General features: G+C 44.3%; 1 protein-coding gene across 1 annotated transcript in view; it reads right to left on the bottom strand.

The window, feature by feature from the left end:
* Window positions 1-10,452, bottom strand: part of IL16 (interleukin 16) — a 147,494-nt gene extending 137,042 nt beyond the window's left edge. Inside the window, exon 1 of the mRNA XM_063596883.1 lies at window positions 9,426-10,452. The gene's annotated coding sequence lies outside the window, so the exon portion shown is untranslated. The remainder of the gene's footprint in view (window positions 1-9,425) is intronic.
* Window positions 10,453-12,103: the final 1,651 nt, after the last annotated feature.

Raw genomic sequence — 12,103 nt, 5'->3', positions numbered from 1 at the left:
CCAGCCTGGGTGACAGAGCGAGCCCCATCTCCAAAAATAATAAGAAGAAAGAAAGAAAAATCAAAGCTCAGATGCCATCTATGTTGTCCTCATTTCTCTGATGCATTAGATTTCAATTCTGTAACTAAAAAGAACAACCTTCATTTCTTCCCAAGATGCATTCAGTAGTCAGCAAAGAGCAACTGAATGGCTGCTGGGCTTCTGTCCTCAAAACCTCTCTATTGGAGACTGACAGAGGGGACAGAGGCAAGTACATTACAGTGGGGTGGTTTGGGGGATAAAGCTTAGCCCTGGGAGATGTGGGAGCACAGAAGAAGGCACAGACCCTGCTGAGTTAGGTCAGATAAATGCTGGATAGACGAATGAATTGACTCTGAACCTCGGGTGAGATGGCCAGCTGGAAAAGGGTGATGGGCATGTTTGAGTCACAGGCACCAGTATGCACCATGGTACAAGGACAGGAAATAGGAGGATGAGTTCAAGGAACCACAGTCTAATATATCAAGAATATTTCTGAGCCCCTTGTGTTTTCTCTGCTAGCACCATTACTATATTCCACATTACCCAACCCAGATAGCTACAATCTATCCCTGACTCCTTTTTTTTTTCCTTATCTCAACTTTAAGCTCAATTCCTGACAGTTATATTTTCTTTGTTTCTTTTTATTATTATTATTTGAGACAGAGTCTTGTGCTGTTGCTCGGGCTGGAGTGCAGGGGCTCGAGCTCGACTCACTGCAACCTTTGCCTCCTGGGTTCAAGCGATTCTGGTGCCTCAGCCTCAGTAGTAGCTGGGATTACAGGTGCACACCACCATGATTGGTTAATTTTTCTTGTATTTTTAGTAGAGATGTGGTTTCGCCATGTTGGCCAGGCTGGTCTTGAACTCCTGGCCTCAAGCAATCTGCCCACCTCAACTTCCCAAAGTGCTGGGATTAGACGTGAGCCACTGTTCCTGGCCCCTCACAGTTATATATTCTAAACATCTCTCAGACCCACTGACTTCTCTGCCACTTCCTGGCTTAGGCTTTCATACTATTCAGCCAGAATAACCCAAGAGTCTCCTAATTTCTCTACCTTTATCCATTCTTACTCTCTCAAATTCATCCTCTCTCATAACCATAGAAATCTGACCTTTTGGCCAGGCACAGTGGCTCACACCTGCATCCCAACACTTTAAGAGAGGAGACTGGGGTAGGAAGATTGCTTGAGACCAGGAATTCAAGACCAGCCTGGGCAACATAGGGAGACCCTCTCTCAAGAAAGAAGAAGAAGGGAGAGGAAGAGGAGGAGGGGAAGAAGTCTGACCTTTATATTTGCCACTGAACACTCGACTGAGAGACTATATAAACTATCTGAAAAAAATCCCAAACCTTCTGAACAAGGCATGTAAGCCTTTATATAACTAAGCCCTGTCTACTTGCTTCAAATGCCAGGCTCCAGCAAAGCCGAAATTGTGCTAATTGTCTGCTTTCACTGCTGTCTGTCACCTCCATGCTTTTGTGCATCTGTCCCCTCTCTTCCTTTACCTTTCTCACCCTTTGATTGCCAGCTCAGGGATCACCCTTCTAAAATTCTCCTTTGAATGCTCCCCACCACTGATATAATTCATGCCCCTTTCCCACGCTACTAAGATTCTCTGCATATTTCTAATGCTGGGCTTTCTCTGTAATTATTTGTTGACATGTCCATCTTCTCCACTGGGTTGTGAACACATTGAGGCCAAATACTAGCTCTTATTCATCTTTGTGTTCCCTGATCTAACTCAGTGTCTGGCATACAGTGAAGACTCAAAATTGCCTAAACTAATTAAATAATGGCATTGGTGACTGATACTTCTAGTTACGAAAATAATGAATGCAGGGAAAAAAACTGGAATGATGAGAAATATGATGAGCTCAGTTTGGACATATGGTTTGGAGCATCTGTGGGCTACAGAGAGTAGAGATGTCTGATGGGCATATGGATGCAGGAACTGGAGGTCAGGAGAGAGATCTGGGATGGGGATAGAAATATGAACATCATCGGTGTATAGAAAGTAGTTGAAGTCAAAGGTTCTGATTTAAAACAATATAGAAAGCACAGTAAGAAAAATGGACTAAGTTCTGATTCAAGCAGCAGAGACAGAAGAAAACAAAAATAACAACAATACCAAAAAAAATGGGCTATGCATGAAGCCTTATAAAATTTCAACATTGAAGAAACAAGCAATGGAAAAGACATCCAACAGAGATGCAACACCAAGACAGGGAAGAGACTGAAGAGAGATAAAATTAAGAAAGTTCCAACACGGAAGCCAAGGGGAAGGGAGGATATATTTTGCATGTTGTTCAGTCTTTGCTGGCTTTGGGACAAAATAAATAAACCCTAAGAACCTTTGGCAAATTCATTTGGCCTTCCCTCTCTCTTGCAGAAAAGACTAGCGTTCAGCGTTCCCTTGAATTAAATAGCTGTAATTTCTAGGGTGCTAAGGAAGAATGTTTTGGGGAAGAGTAGATGGACATAACTGAGAATCTGTTCAGCATTTCCATTGACTTCCCAAACCTCGTGCTAATTTGTACAGCCCATAGTCCATTTCCCATAATTTGAAATCCCTGTGTATTTGAATAGAAATAGAATCCACATGTTCATGATTCATTTGCACTTTATGTAACCAAATGTTGGCCTGTAGCTGTTTGATGTCCAAGAGACCATCTGAAAAGTCTTTGCAGCCAGAAGTCATGAGTTGCCAAGAAAATTAAGAGAAAAACCTCAGCCAGCCCTATCTATAATCCAAGGCAGTCGGCAGGAAATGAATAGGTACAGTGTGAAAGACAGAGCATTCAAGCTGCCAATTGTTAGATCAGATCCATGTTCTATGTCTCAAGTTCCAGCCACTTGATGCTAAAGAAGCCACATCAACACACAGGCGATGCCTGGAGATGCACTGTCATTTATTAAACAGATTGGTTACTGTTGGACATTTAGGTCATTTCCAATTTTGTTATTACAAATTAAGCTAAAACAAAAATCTTGGTTGATAAATTTTTGCTCACATCTCTTTATTTATTTACTTTTTGAGACAGGGTCTCACTCTGTCACTCAGGTGGGAGTGCAGTTGTGCTGTCTCCATTCACTGCAACCTCTGCCTCCTGGGCTCAAGCAATCCTCCTGCTTCAGTCTCATGAGTAGCTGGGACTACAGGTGTGTTCCACCACACCCGGCTAATTGACATCTCTTATTATGCACTTCAGAAAAATTGCACTAAATTGTTTTCCTACAAGCAGTGAATGAACTTGTCTTTCTCAGGATACCTTTCCAAGAATGGAGCATTATCAATGAAATAATCCAATGGAATAACATAAAGTTATTACAAATCATGTTTCCAAAGACTATTTTACATAGTATGGGAAACTATTAATAACATAAATATAATTGTATTATTAAATATACATAACAAAACAGGATATTTCCCTGACCTCTTAGTGGGACTCACAATAGGAGGGACTTGTTTACTCAGTCCACCACTCTCAACTCCTCCTCGTGGGAGGGAGCACGTGAGCAAACAAGGTGGGAACTAGGGTATATGAGTGCTGGAACCAGCTGGCCACTTCTGCACCAGCACTCGCTGGGACCCACTGTGTTCTACCCGTCATGAGAGGGAGCACACAGGTGGGCAGGTGTGGGAGCAGGGCAAGTGCTTTTCTATGCAGGCAGGAACAAACTTTGTGCAGGCCCTGAAGCAGCATCTGGGGTGGGTGATGCCTGAAACCCCTGAAGCCCCAGAGCTCTTTTAGCTCTGCCATCCATAGATGGCTTAAGTATTAACAGCTCAGCGGGCCCTTTGTATCTGCACTCATGGCTCTTGAGCTCTTATCTATTGTTCAGGAAAAATGAGGTTGCATGAATGAATTGAAGGATGGTAAATACAGGGGATTTTATTGTCCCCAGTGAAAGTGGCTCTCAGTGGGAAGGGGAGCTGAAAAGGGGATGGGACAAGTAGGTAATCTCCCCCTGGAGTCCAGCCATCTCTAGCTGGATTCTTCTCTGAAGTTATGCCATCAAGCTCTCTGAAGTCTAGTCACTTCTGTCTGATGTCCAGCCATAGTCCCCAACGTCCAGTGGCTTCTACCCTCTGCCAGCTGAGTCTGGGGTCTTTATAGGCACAGGATGGAATGGGGTGGGGCGATGGGTAATTTAGGAAAAGGCAACATTTGAGCAGGAAAACAGGGATAGAAGTTCTCACTTTGGGCCTCCGTCTCAGGCTTTTTGACTTGAGAGTGGGGCTTCGCCAGGGATCTGCCCCGTCTGCCTAGAATTTCTCTGCCTCCTGTCACTATCAATAATATGTAAGTATAAACTGAATTTTATTTAAATTATGACTTAGCTGTGATGTTTATTGTTATCAGTCAGACCTTCTAAAGTGACTCAGGGATCCAGGCTGTCTCCACCTTGTGTCTCCATCATCTTAACACAGTGTTTTCAGAGCTCCACATTGGAGGATGAGAAAGCACAAAGAATTATACAAGAGTTTTTCAACGCCTCAGGCCAGGAGTGGATATATGACATTTTTACTCATGATCTATTGCCTAGAACTTATTTTCTGACCACACCCAACTACAAAGCAGCTAGGAAGAGCACATGGATATTTCGTGAGTATTCATTATCTCAGCCACATTCTGGTCACCAAATGTCCCTCTTCTCCCTCCTTTCTCCACAAAACAAACAAACACTCACTCTTACTCCATGAGAGACAACACAAAGTCCCATCCAGTCCAGGCACCCAGCTCAAAAGATTAGAATCTCCAGAAGATGCACGGTGGTCTCTGCATTGAGTCAGATGTGGCTCCTCGTGGTCGAGGGGACTATCATCCTAGAACAGGGGTCACCAAATATTTCCTCAAAGGGCCAAAGTGGTAAGTATGTAAGGCTTGCAGGCTATCACATCTCAGTTGCAACTCCTCAACTCGCCATTGTAGCACAAAAAGCAGTCACAGACAGTATGCAAATGATGAGCTTGGCTTTTGTAAATAAATCTAACTTTATTTACAAAAACAGCCAGAAGGGTCCAGGTGCAGTGGTTCATGCCTGTAATCCCAGCACTTTGGGAAGCCAAGGCTGACAGATTGCTGGAGGTCAGGAGTTCAAGACCAGCCTGGCCAACACAGTGAAACCCCATCCCTATTGAAAACACACACACACACACAAAAGTTAGCTAGGTGTGGTGGTGCATGCCTGTAGTCCTAGCTACTCAGGAGGCTGAAGCATGAGAATCGCTGGAACCTGGGAGGCAGAGGTTGCAGTGAGCCGAGATCGTGCCACTGCACTCCAGCTGGGTGACAGAGTGAGAACCTGTCTCAAAAAAAAAAAAAAAAAAAAAAAAAAAAAAAAAAGAAGAAGAAAAAATAGGCAAAAGGCTTGTAGGCTGTATTTGGCCAGTGGCCAATAGTTTGTCAACTGCTGATCTGAAAAGTCAAGTTACCTTCCTTCTACGTACCAGTATTCAGTGGTGGAACAGAGACAAGACAATAGCCATAAGGACTCTCATTCAAAGAGGAGAAAAATGGGAGACTCCAGCAGTCATAGAACCATAGAAATTCTGCAATCCTACTGGACAGCCATTGTGAGGACCTCTGACCTCGAGGGTGGGAGATGTTCCCTAGTTAGTCCTTTACGCTGCTCTCTGGAGGACACTCCCTTTTTTATTGCCCTCCAAGGACCTATTTCAGAAGTTTCTTCCTTTTCCCTTGCCTCCTTGGCCTCATCTGAAGTAGGTTTCAGAAAATGTGTCCTCCAGGGGGGCTGCATAGCTTTTCCAGCCTGTTTGCCTCTTGGAGTCTCAAGAGTGGTTATAGGTCCCAAATAATCACAGGGCTTTTAAGGCCAGAATCATGCGAGGGGAGGTTGCTTTGTTTTGTTGGTGTACTGGTGTACGAGTGTCTAAGTTTAGCAGTCAGTTCCTCTTCCAAGAACCACACCCATTGTTCTTAGAAGGCTTGTTTTCCAGATCTGCCTTATTTCTTCATTCTGGGCACCCCAGCTTCTTTTACTCAGTGTGTTGGTGGCTACCTTGAGGCAACTTGGAGCCATAGGTGTCAAGGCCACAGCCCTAATCTAATATTTGCTCTGATACATTTTAGCCAGAGGGAAATTTTAACAATAGGTATGGAACACACCCTTCATTTGACTTTTGCCTTAATTCCAACTGGAAAGCACACCCTTAATTTGATATTTGCCTTTGGCCATTTAAAATCTTTCTACATTCCATTACTTAGCATTTATCATCTAAAGGCAGTTAGCTTTTCAACTTTAATTTCTGGCCTTTCTCTATTTTCTTTTATTACTCCTAGAAACTAGTCAATTATTTTCTGTGCTTATCTCTTCCTTGTAAATTTTGTTAAGCACAGTAATAATCAGTACATGCTACCAACATTCTATTTTCAACCCCTTCCCCTAGAGCTACAAGTTTATTAGGAAGTGAATAAGCCTTCCAAGTTATTGCAGGCTAGTCTTACAAATATTTTACCACTGTACAGCAGGGGCTGCAGGGTTTTCAGTCTGATTCTGTTTCCTCACTGCTGCTGCCTAACCAATCTGTCAATGCACATATTTTAGTTTTTTTCCTCACTGCTGTTGCCTAGCCAATCTGTCAACGCAGCATTCCATTTCTACTACCAATTTCTAAATTAATTAGAACAAGTCAGGAAATATTACCATCACAAATTAATCCCAATATTCAGGGGTTTATACAGGTAATGTGTTTTCTCATAGGAAGTCTGATATGAGTCTGATGGCTCTTTATGGCATATAAAATGTATGTTAAGGAGACACATGAAAAATTAACAGTACAGGTACTTATATCCAGTATAAGTATATAGTGAGCATTTACTTAATCCAGTGAGCATTTATTATGTTTTAATCAGAAAAATTCACAAATACTAAAGTCAATAGGTAATTCAGTTGCTTGGAGGGTATGGTTCCTAACAGTTAACTGACTTTTTCTTCTGACGTCTAGTCCTCTGAATGGGTCTTTCAAGATTACACATTAGGCCAGGCACAGTGGCTCACACCTGTAATCTCAGCACTTTGGGAGGCTAAGGTGGGAGGATTGCTTAAGCCCAGGAGTTAGAGACCAGCCTGGGCAATGTGGTGAAACCCCATCTCTACAAAAAAATACAAAAATTAGCTGGGTGTGGTGGTGCACACCTGTAGTCCCAGTTACTCGGGACACTGAGGTGGGAGGATTGCTTGAGCCCAGGAGATGGAGGTTGCAGTGAGCTTAGATCATGCCACTGCACTCCAGCCTGGGCAACAGAGCAAGACCCTGTCTCAAAAAACTAAAGAAGTAAAAAAGTTACACACTAGTATATAGGCCCCTCTCTCTACTGGAATGGCCCTTACTCTATGAAGTCTTCCCAATTACGAAGCCTCCCTGAGTCTCTCCCTCTTCTGTTCTCTCATGTTCCTATTTGTGTAATTACAGCATTTAGATATTGTATATTATTTTATAATATAGGAATATGCTTTTCTTTTTGCATTTGTTTCCATTCTTTTCCTAGGCAGTGTGAGGCATACACCTGCCTGGAGATGGGAGAAGAGGCAAGCAAGTACAGACCAGTAGAGTAGGAAGGCAACACGAGTCATTCAGCTTCTGGCATCCGCATAGGATTTTCTGGATCTCCAGCCATGCAGTAGTTCTATAAGCTAGATTTATTGCAAGAAAGAAAACCAATTGGTTTTCTTACCTCCATTCCTCTTTGGCTTATTAGGAGGCAGGCCTGGTTGCTAAACTTCATGATTCATTCCATAATAGAAAGCAAATACCTTCGGCCTTGGAGGGAGACAACGGCCTAAGATGCTACCCTGGGGGAGATGGTATAACATAGAAGAAGTAGAGATTGGAGCTAACACCTCTGGTCTCAAAGAATAATGGACAGAAGAGGACATTGGTAAGAGAAGGAAAAAGGGGCATAATATTGACACAGGCTGTTTTCTTGACCCCTACATGGGACCCATGACAGGGGTGTCTTGTTTACTCAGCCTGCCATGCTCAACCCTTCATGGGAGAGAGCATGTAGGAAAGCAAGTGCAGGCTGCTTCAGTGCCAGCAGAATCAAACTCCATTTACTCGGACCCACTGAGCCCCATGCTTTAGGGGAGGGAGTGCATAGGTGAGCGAGTGCTAGAACCAGCCAGCCACTTTGGCGCAGGCAGGAGCCAACTCCGTGCAGGCCCCATAGCAGCATCCAGGTGGGGGCATTTTCCTAAACTTCCCTAAAATATCAGGATTAATATATAGATAGAAACAGGAAGTAAAGAATCTCTAGGCAAGCAGGGGAGGGTCCCTGGCAAAGCTCAATATTCAAGCTGAAAAGCATGAAACTCATGGCACAAAATGAGAACTTCTATCCCTGTGTGCCCACTCTTTCCCAATTGGTTCTTTCTGAATAATGTCTTTTTATCAACTGAATATTGCCTTTTCCAAAACTACCTACAGCCCATCCCACCCTCCATCCTGTGCCTATAAAGACCCCAGACTCAGCCAGTAGATGGGAGAAGCAGCTGGATGTCGAGGACAGGCAACTTGACTTTGGAGGAGAGAGGCAGAGAGGTGACTTGACTTCAGAGGAAAGCCCAATTCAAGCTGGAGTCACCTCTCATATACAACTGTAGGGAAATCATGACTTGCAGAACTTAAAGGGAAACCACATCAAAGTAAACTCATGATTTAGCAGGATCAGGGAGATGGGGCTTGAGTTGAGCACAAACAAGCTGCTTTTCATTCCTGTGTGCTGTGGTCATGATTGAAAAGTTCAGTTTGTGGAAGAAGATAAGCAGAAGTTAGCTGAGGATTCAGCAGGAGAGTTTACTAGAGGAGGTCCCTACTGTAGGGAGAAAGTGGCCTGTACCTGAAGGCAGTAGGGCAGCCATAGTGCCATCGAGAACTGAGGGGAGGTTTGGTCAACCAAGAAGGACTATACAGTACTGACCAGGCCAGATCACCAATCACTCCAGCCACAGACAACTATGGCCAGTATCAGCAGAGGGAGCTGGTCAGCCTTCAGCAGTCACCAGCCCAGAGCAGTCCAGGTGCCTCATGGCAGAGCTCAGCAAGGACCCTCCAGGACAACTCATGGACTCAAGAACCCGCCTTTTCCCCTGCTGCCATGCACAGTTTGTAAGCCCTCCACATGCACTACATACCATCTTGGGTTAGGGAAGGATGGTGGGGACAAACCTAAGAGATCAAAAATTTTACCTAAAGGGACTGTTTGAATTATTGCATCAGAATAAGATTTTATGGTTTATTTAAATCTAATTCATCTCCTCCCCATCACACCTTTGCCAGGTGGTAGAGATTTGTTAAGAAAATCATATAACTGTAGAAAATAGGAGTCCTTTGTTTTGCACATTTAAATTGTAGTGTGAAGTTGGCATGGAACATACCTGTAGTCCTAGGTGCTTGGGAAGCTGAGGCAGCGGGACTTCGAGGTTACAGTGAGTTACAATCACACTGCTGCACTCTAGCCTGGGTGACAGAGCAAGATCCTATCAAAAAACAAAAAACAAAAAGCCTGTAATCCCCTGCACTTTGGGAGGCCAAGGTAGGCAGATCACAAGGTCAAGAGTTCAAGACCAGTCTGGCCAACATGTGAAACCCCGGCTATACTAAAAAAAAAAAAAAAAAAAAATTAAAAAATATTAGCCAGGCGTGGTGGTGGGCACCTGTAATCCCAGCTACTTGGGAGGCTGAGGCAGAAGAATTGCGTGAACCCGGGAGGCAGAGGTTGCAGGGAGTCAAGATCGTGCCACTGCACCCCATCCTGGGTGACAGAATGAGACTCCATCTCAAAAAAAAAAAAAAAAAACAAAAACAAAAAAACTACAGTGCGAGTACATGTTCCAACTACAAGTAAATGGTGTAGTCTTTGCATATAACCCATGCACATCTTCCTATATATTTTAAATCATATCTAGATTACTTATAGTACCCAATACAATGTAAATGCTATATAAACAGTTGTTATACTGTGTTGGTTTTTATTTGTATTATTATTTTTTTCTTTTTTAGAGATGGGGTAGCTCTCTGTTGCCCAGGCAGTGGTGTAATCAAAGCTCACTGCAATATCTCAAACTCCTGGGCTCAAGCAATCCTCCTGTTTCAGCCTCCCAAAGAGTTGAGATTACAGGCATGAGCCACCATGTCCTGCCTCATATTATTTTTTTATGGTCGTACTATTATTTTTTATTGTGAGTTTTTTTCTCCTACATTTTCTATTCATAGAGATTTATAAGAGTTAGAGATGAGAAAAGGGTTTTTTGGAGAAAACTGGTGGTGTTCTCTGTCCTTGCATCATCCCCAAAGAGGGATGAGAATATGTCCCCCTCCACCTGAAGTTAACAGAAGACAGCCTCAAGGAGGTCACCCAGGGATATTGATTAGCACCCTCTGCCATTTGAAGGAAACCCAGTACTGGTGCTGACTCCCACCTGGAAAGGCTAAAAAGAGAGAGAAATGAGGAAATATTGAGTTGCTGCTTTGGTGGCAAGAAGAAAGAGTGGCTTCATGGGGCTGGATCTATGCACCCAGAATTTGTTGGAGCTGGAAGAGTCCGTGGCTGTTTCCTGTGGGCCAGATGTGGGCTACAAGAAGGAGAGAGAGAGAATGTGGGATCATCCTCGGCCCCATCTAAGTGGTGTCCTTGAAAGAGAAGACAGACCTCAACAGTAGGAACCCAAAAGTATGGGGGATGCCCAGAGGCTGAGAGCAAGCAATGAGTTGGATGAGAGACCAATCTGCCTTCCATAGAAACCCTAGGAAAGACCCCGCAGAGTGGGAGATCCCCAAGGAAGTCTCAAAACACTCAAGATAGACAGTGACCTTGGCCATCTGCCAATACCAGAGAACCCAGAAGCTAGATCTCTCAGAACTGGTGTCGAGAAAGAACTTTCCTGATGATCTCATTTATTTTCCTGCCCTCAAACTTCAACCCCAAAAGGGTCAGAAACTGCAGTTGGCGAGGTGGAGAAGCAAATCTACCAGGGGCCTCCTGCCAGCAGTGAGCCGAGCTGGAGGAGGAGGAAAGATTCAACTTTACATTAAGTTCAGAATTTCATTATGACACGGAAAAACAACATTGTAATTGCCAAACTGAGCCTGTGTTTGCCAACATAAAGTGGTCCAAGATCTCTTTACCAGCTAAGGGACTAGTGGAGCAGCGTTCATCCTGGGGACAGGAGGAAGTGTCTCCCTGGGACTAGACTAAAGGGCCCCTGCTTGGGCGGTAGGAATGAAGGCACTTTATCAATCCATTACTTGCTTGTTCCATGTCTGGGATACATAAGGAAAACAGAGAGGAGGAGAGGCAGGTACATAGGGAAAGAGAGAGAGAGAAAGAGAGATAACAGAAAGGGAGATAGGAGAAGTGGCAGGGGAGAGACGGGCAGGGGAGGAGAGAGAAGAGGTGAGCAAGTAACCATTAAGAGTAATAGAAAAAGAAGACACAGGAAGAGAGGAGGAGAGAAATAAGCAACGGGTCCATGCCCCCCCATCTACCCTTTATCTTCGACTTTTGTTTGCCACTTGTAACAGGAACTGTCCTGTCCTGCCCAAATTTCCTCTGTGGCTTCCTACTGCAAGTACCTGGGGCTTCCCCTTAGGGCTTTCTCTCAGCCCACTCCCTGCAGCAGGACAAAAAAGCCAAGGAGTTCCCGTCCCCAGAGCAGTCCTCAATCAAAGACAGATGTGAGATGAGAAGCAAATCTCCCCACGTGCTCACCCCTCAGGTGGGGTTTTGCTGAGGCACATCCTGCCTCTCAGGTTCTGTAGTGGTATGGAGTTCCAGCTGCCCCCAGTGCTACCTGCTTGGTAAAAAGCACCTTTTATTGACTTGCCTCTCTTTCCTGTCTCATATCACCTCTCAAATGAGCTGTTTGCACTCACATCCTTGTCTGCTTCCCATCTCTATCCCAGAAGTAGAGGCCACTCCCTCCCCTCTGTCTCCCAGGGGGACCCTAACCTCCTCCTCTTTCCATCTCCAGCCACCTGCGGCAGGCCTCTGTTGAATGTCTCTAACCCATAGCATTATCCCTACTTGGAGGGAAGGAAGGATGTAAAACCAAGA

This window comes from Pan paniscus, chromosome 16, assembly GCF_029289425.2.
Source record: "Pan paniscus chromosome 16, NHGRI_mPanPan1-v2.0_pri, whole genome shotgun sequence".
Lineage (NCBI taxonomy): Eukaryota > Metazoa > Chordata > Mammalia > Primates > Hominidae > Pan > Pan paniscus.
The sequence above is the reverse complement of the archived record's forward strand: the minus strand, read 5'-3'. Positions and strand labels throughout refer to the sequence as shown.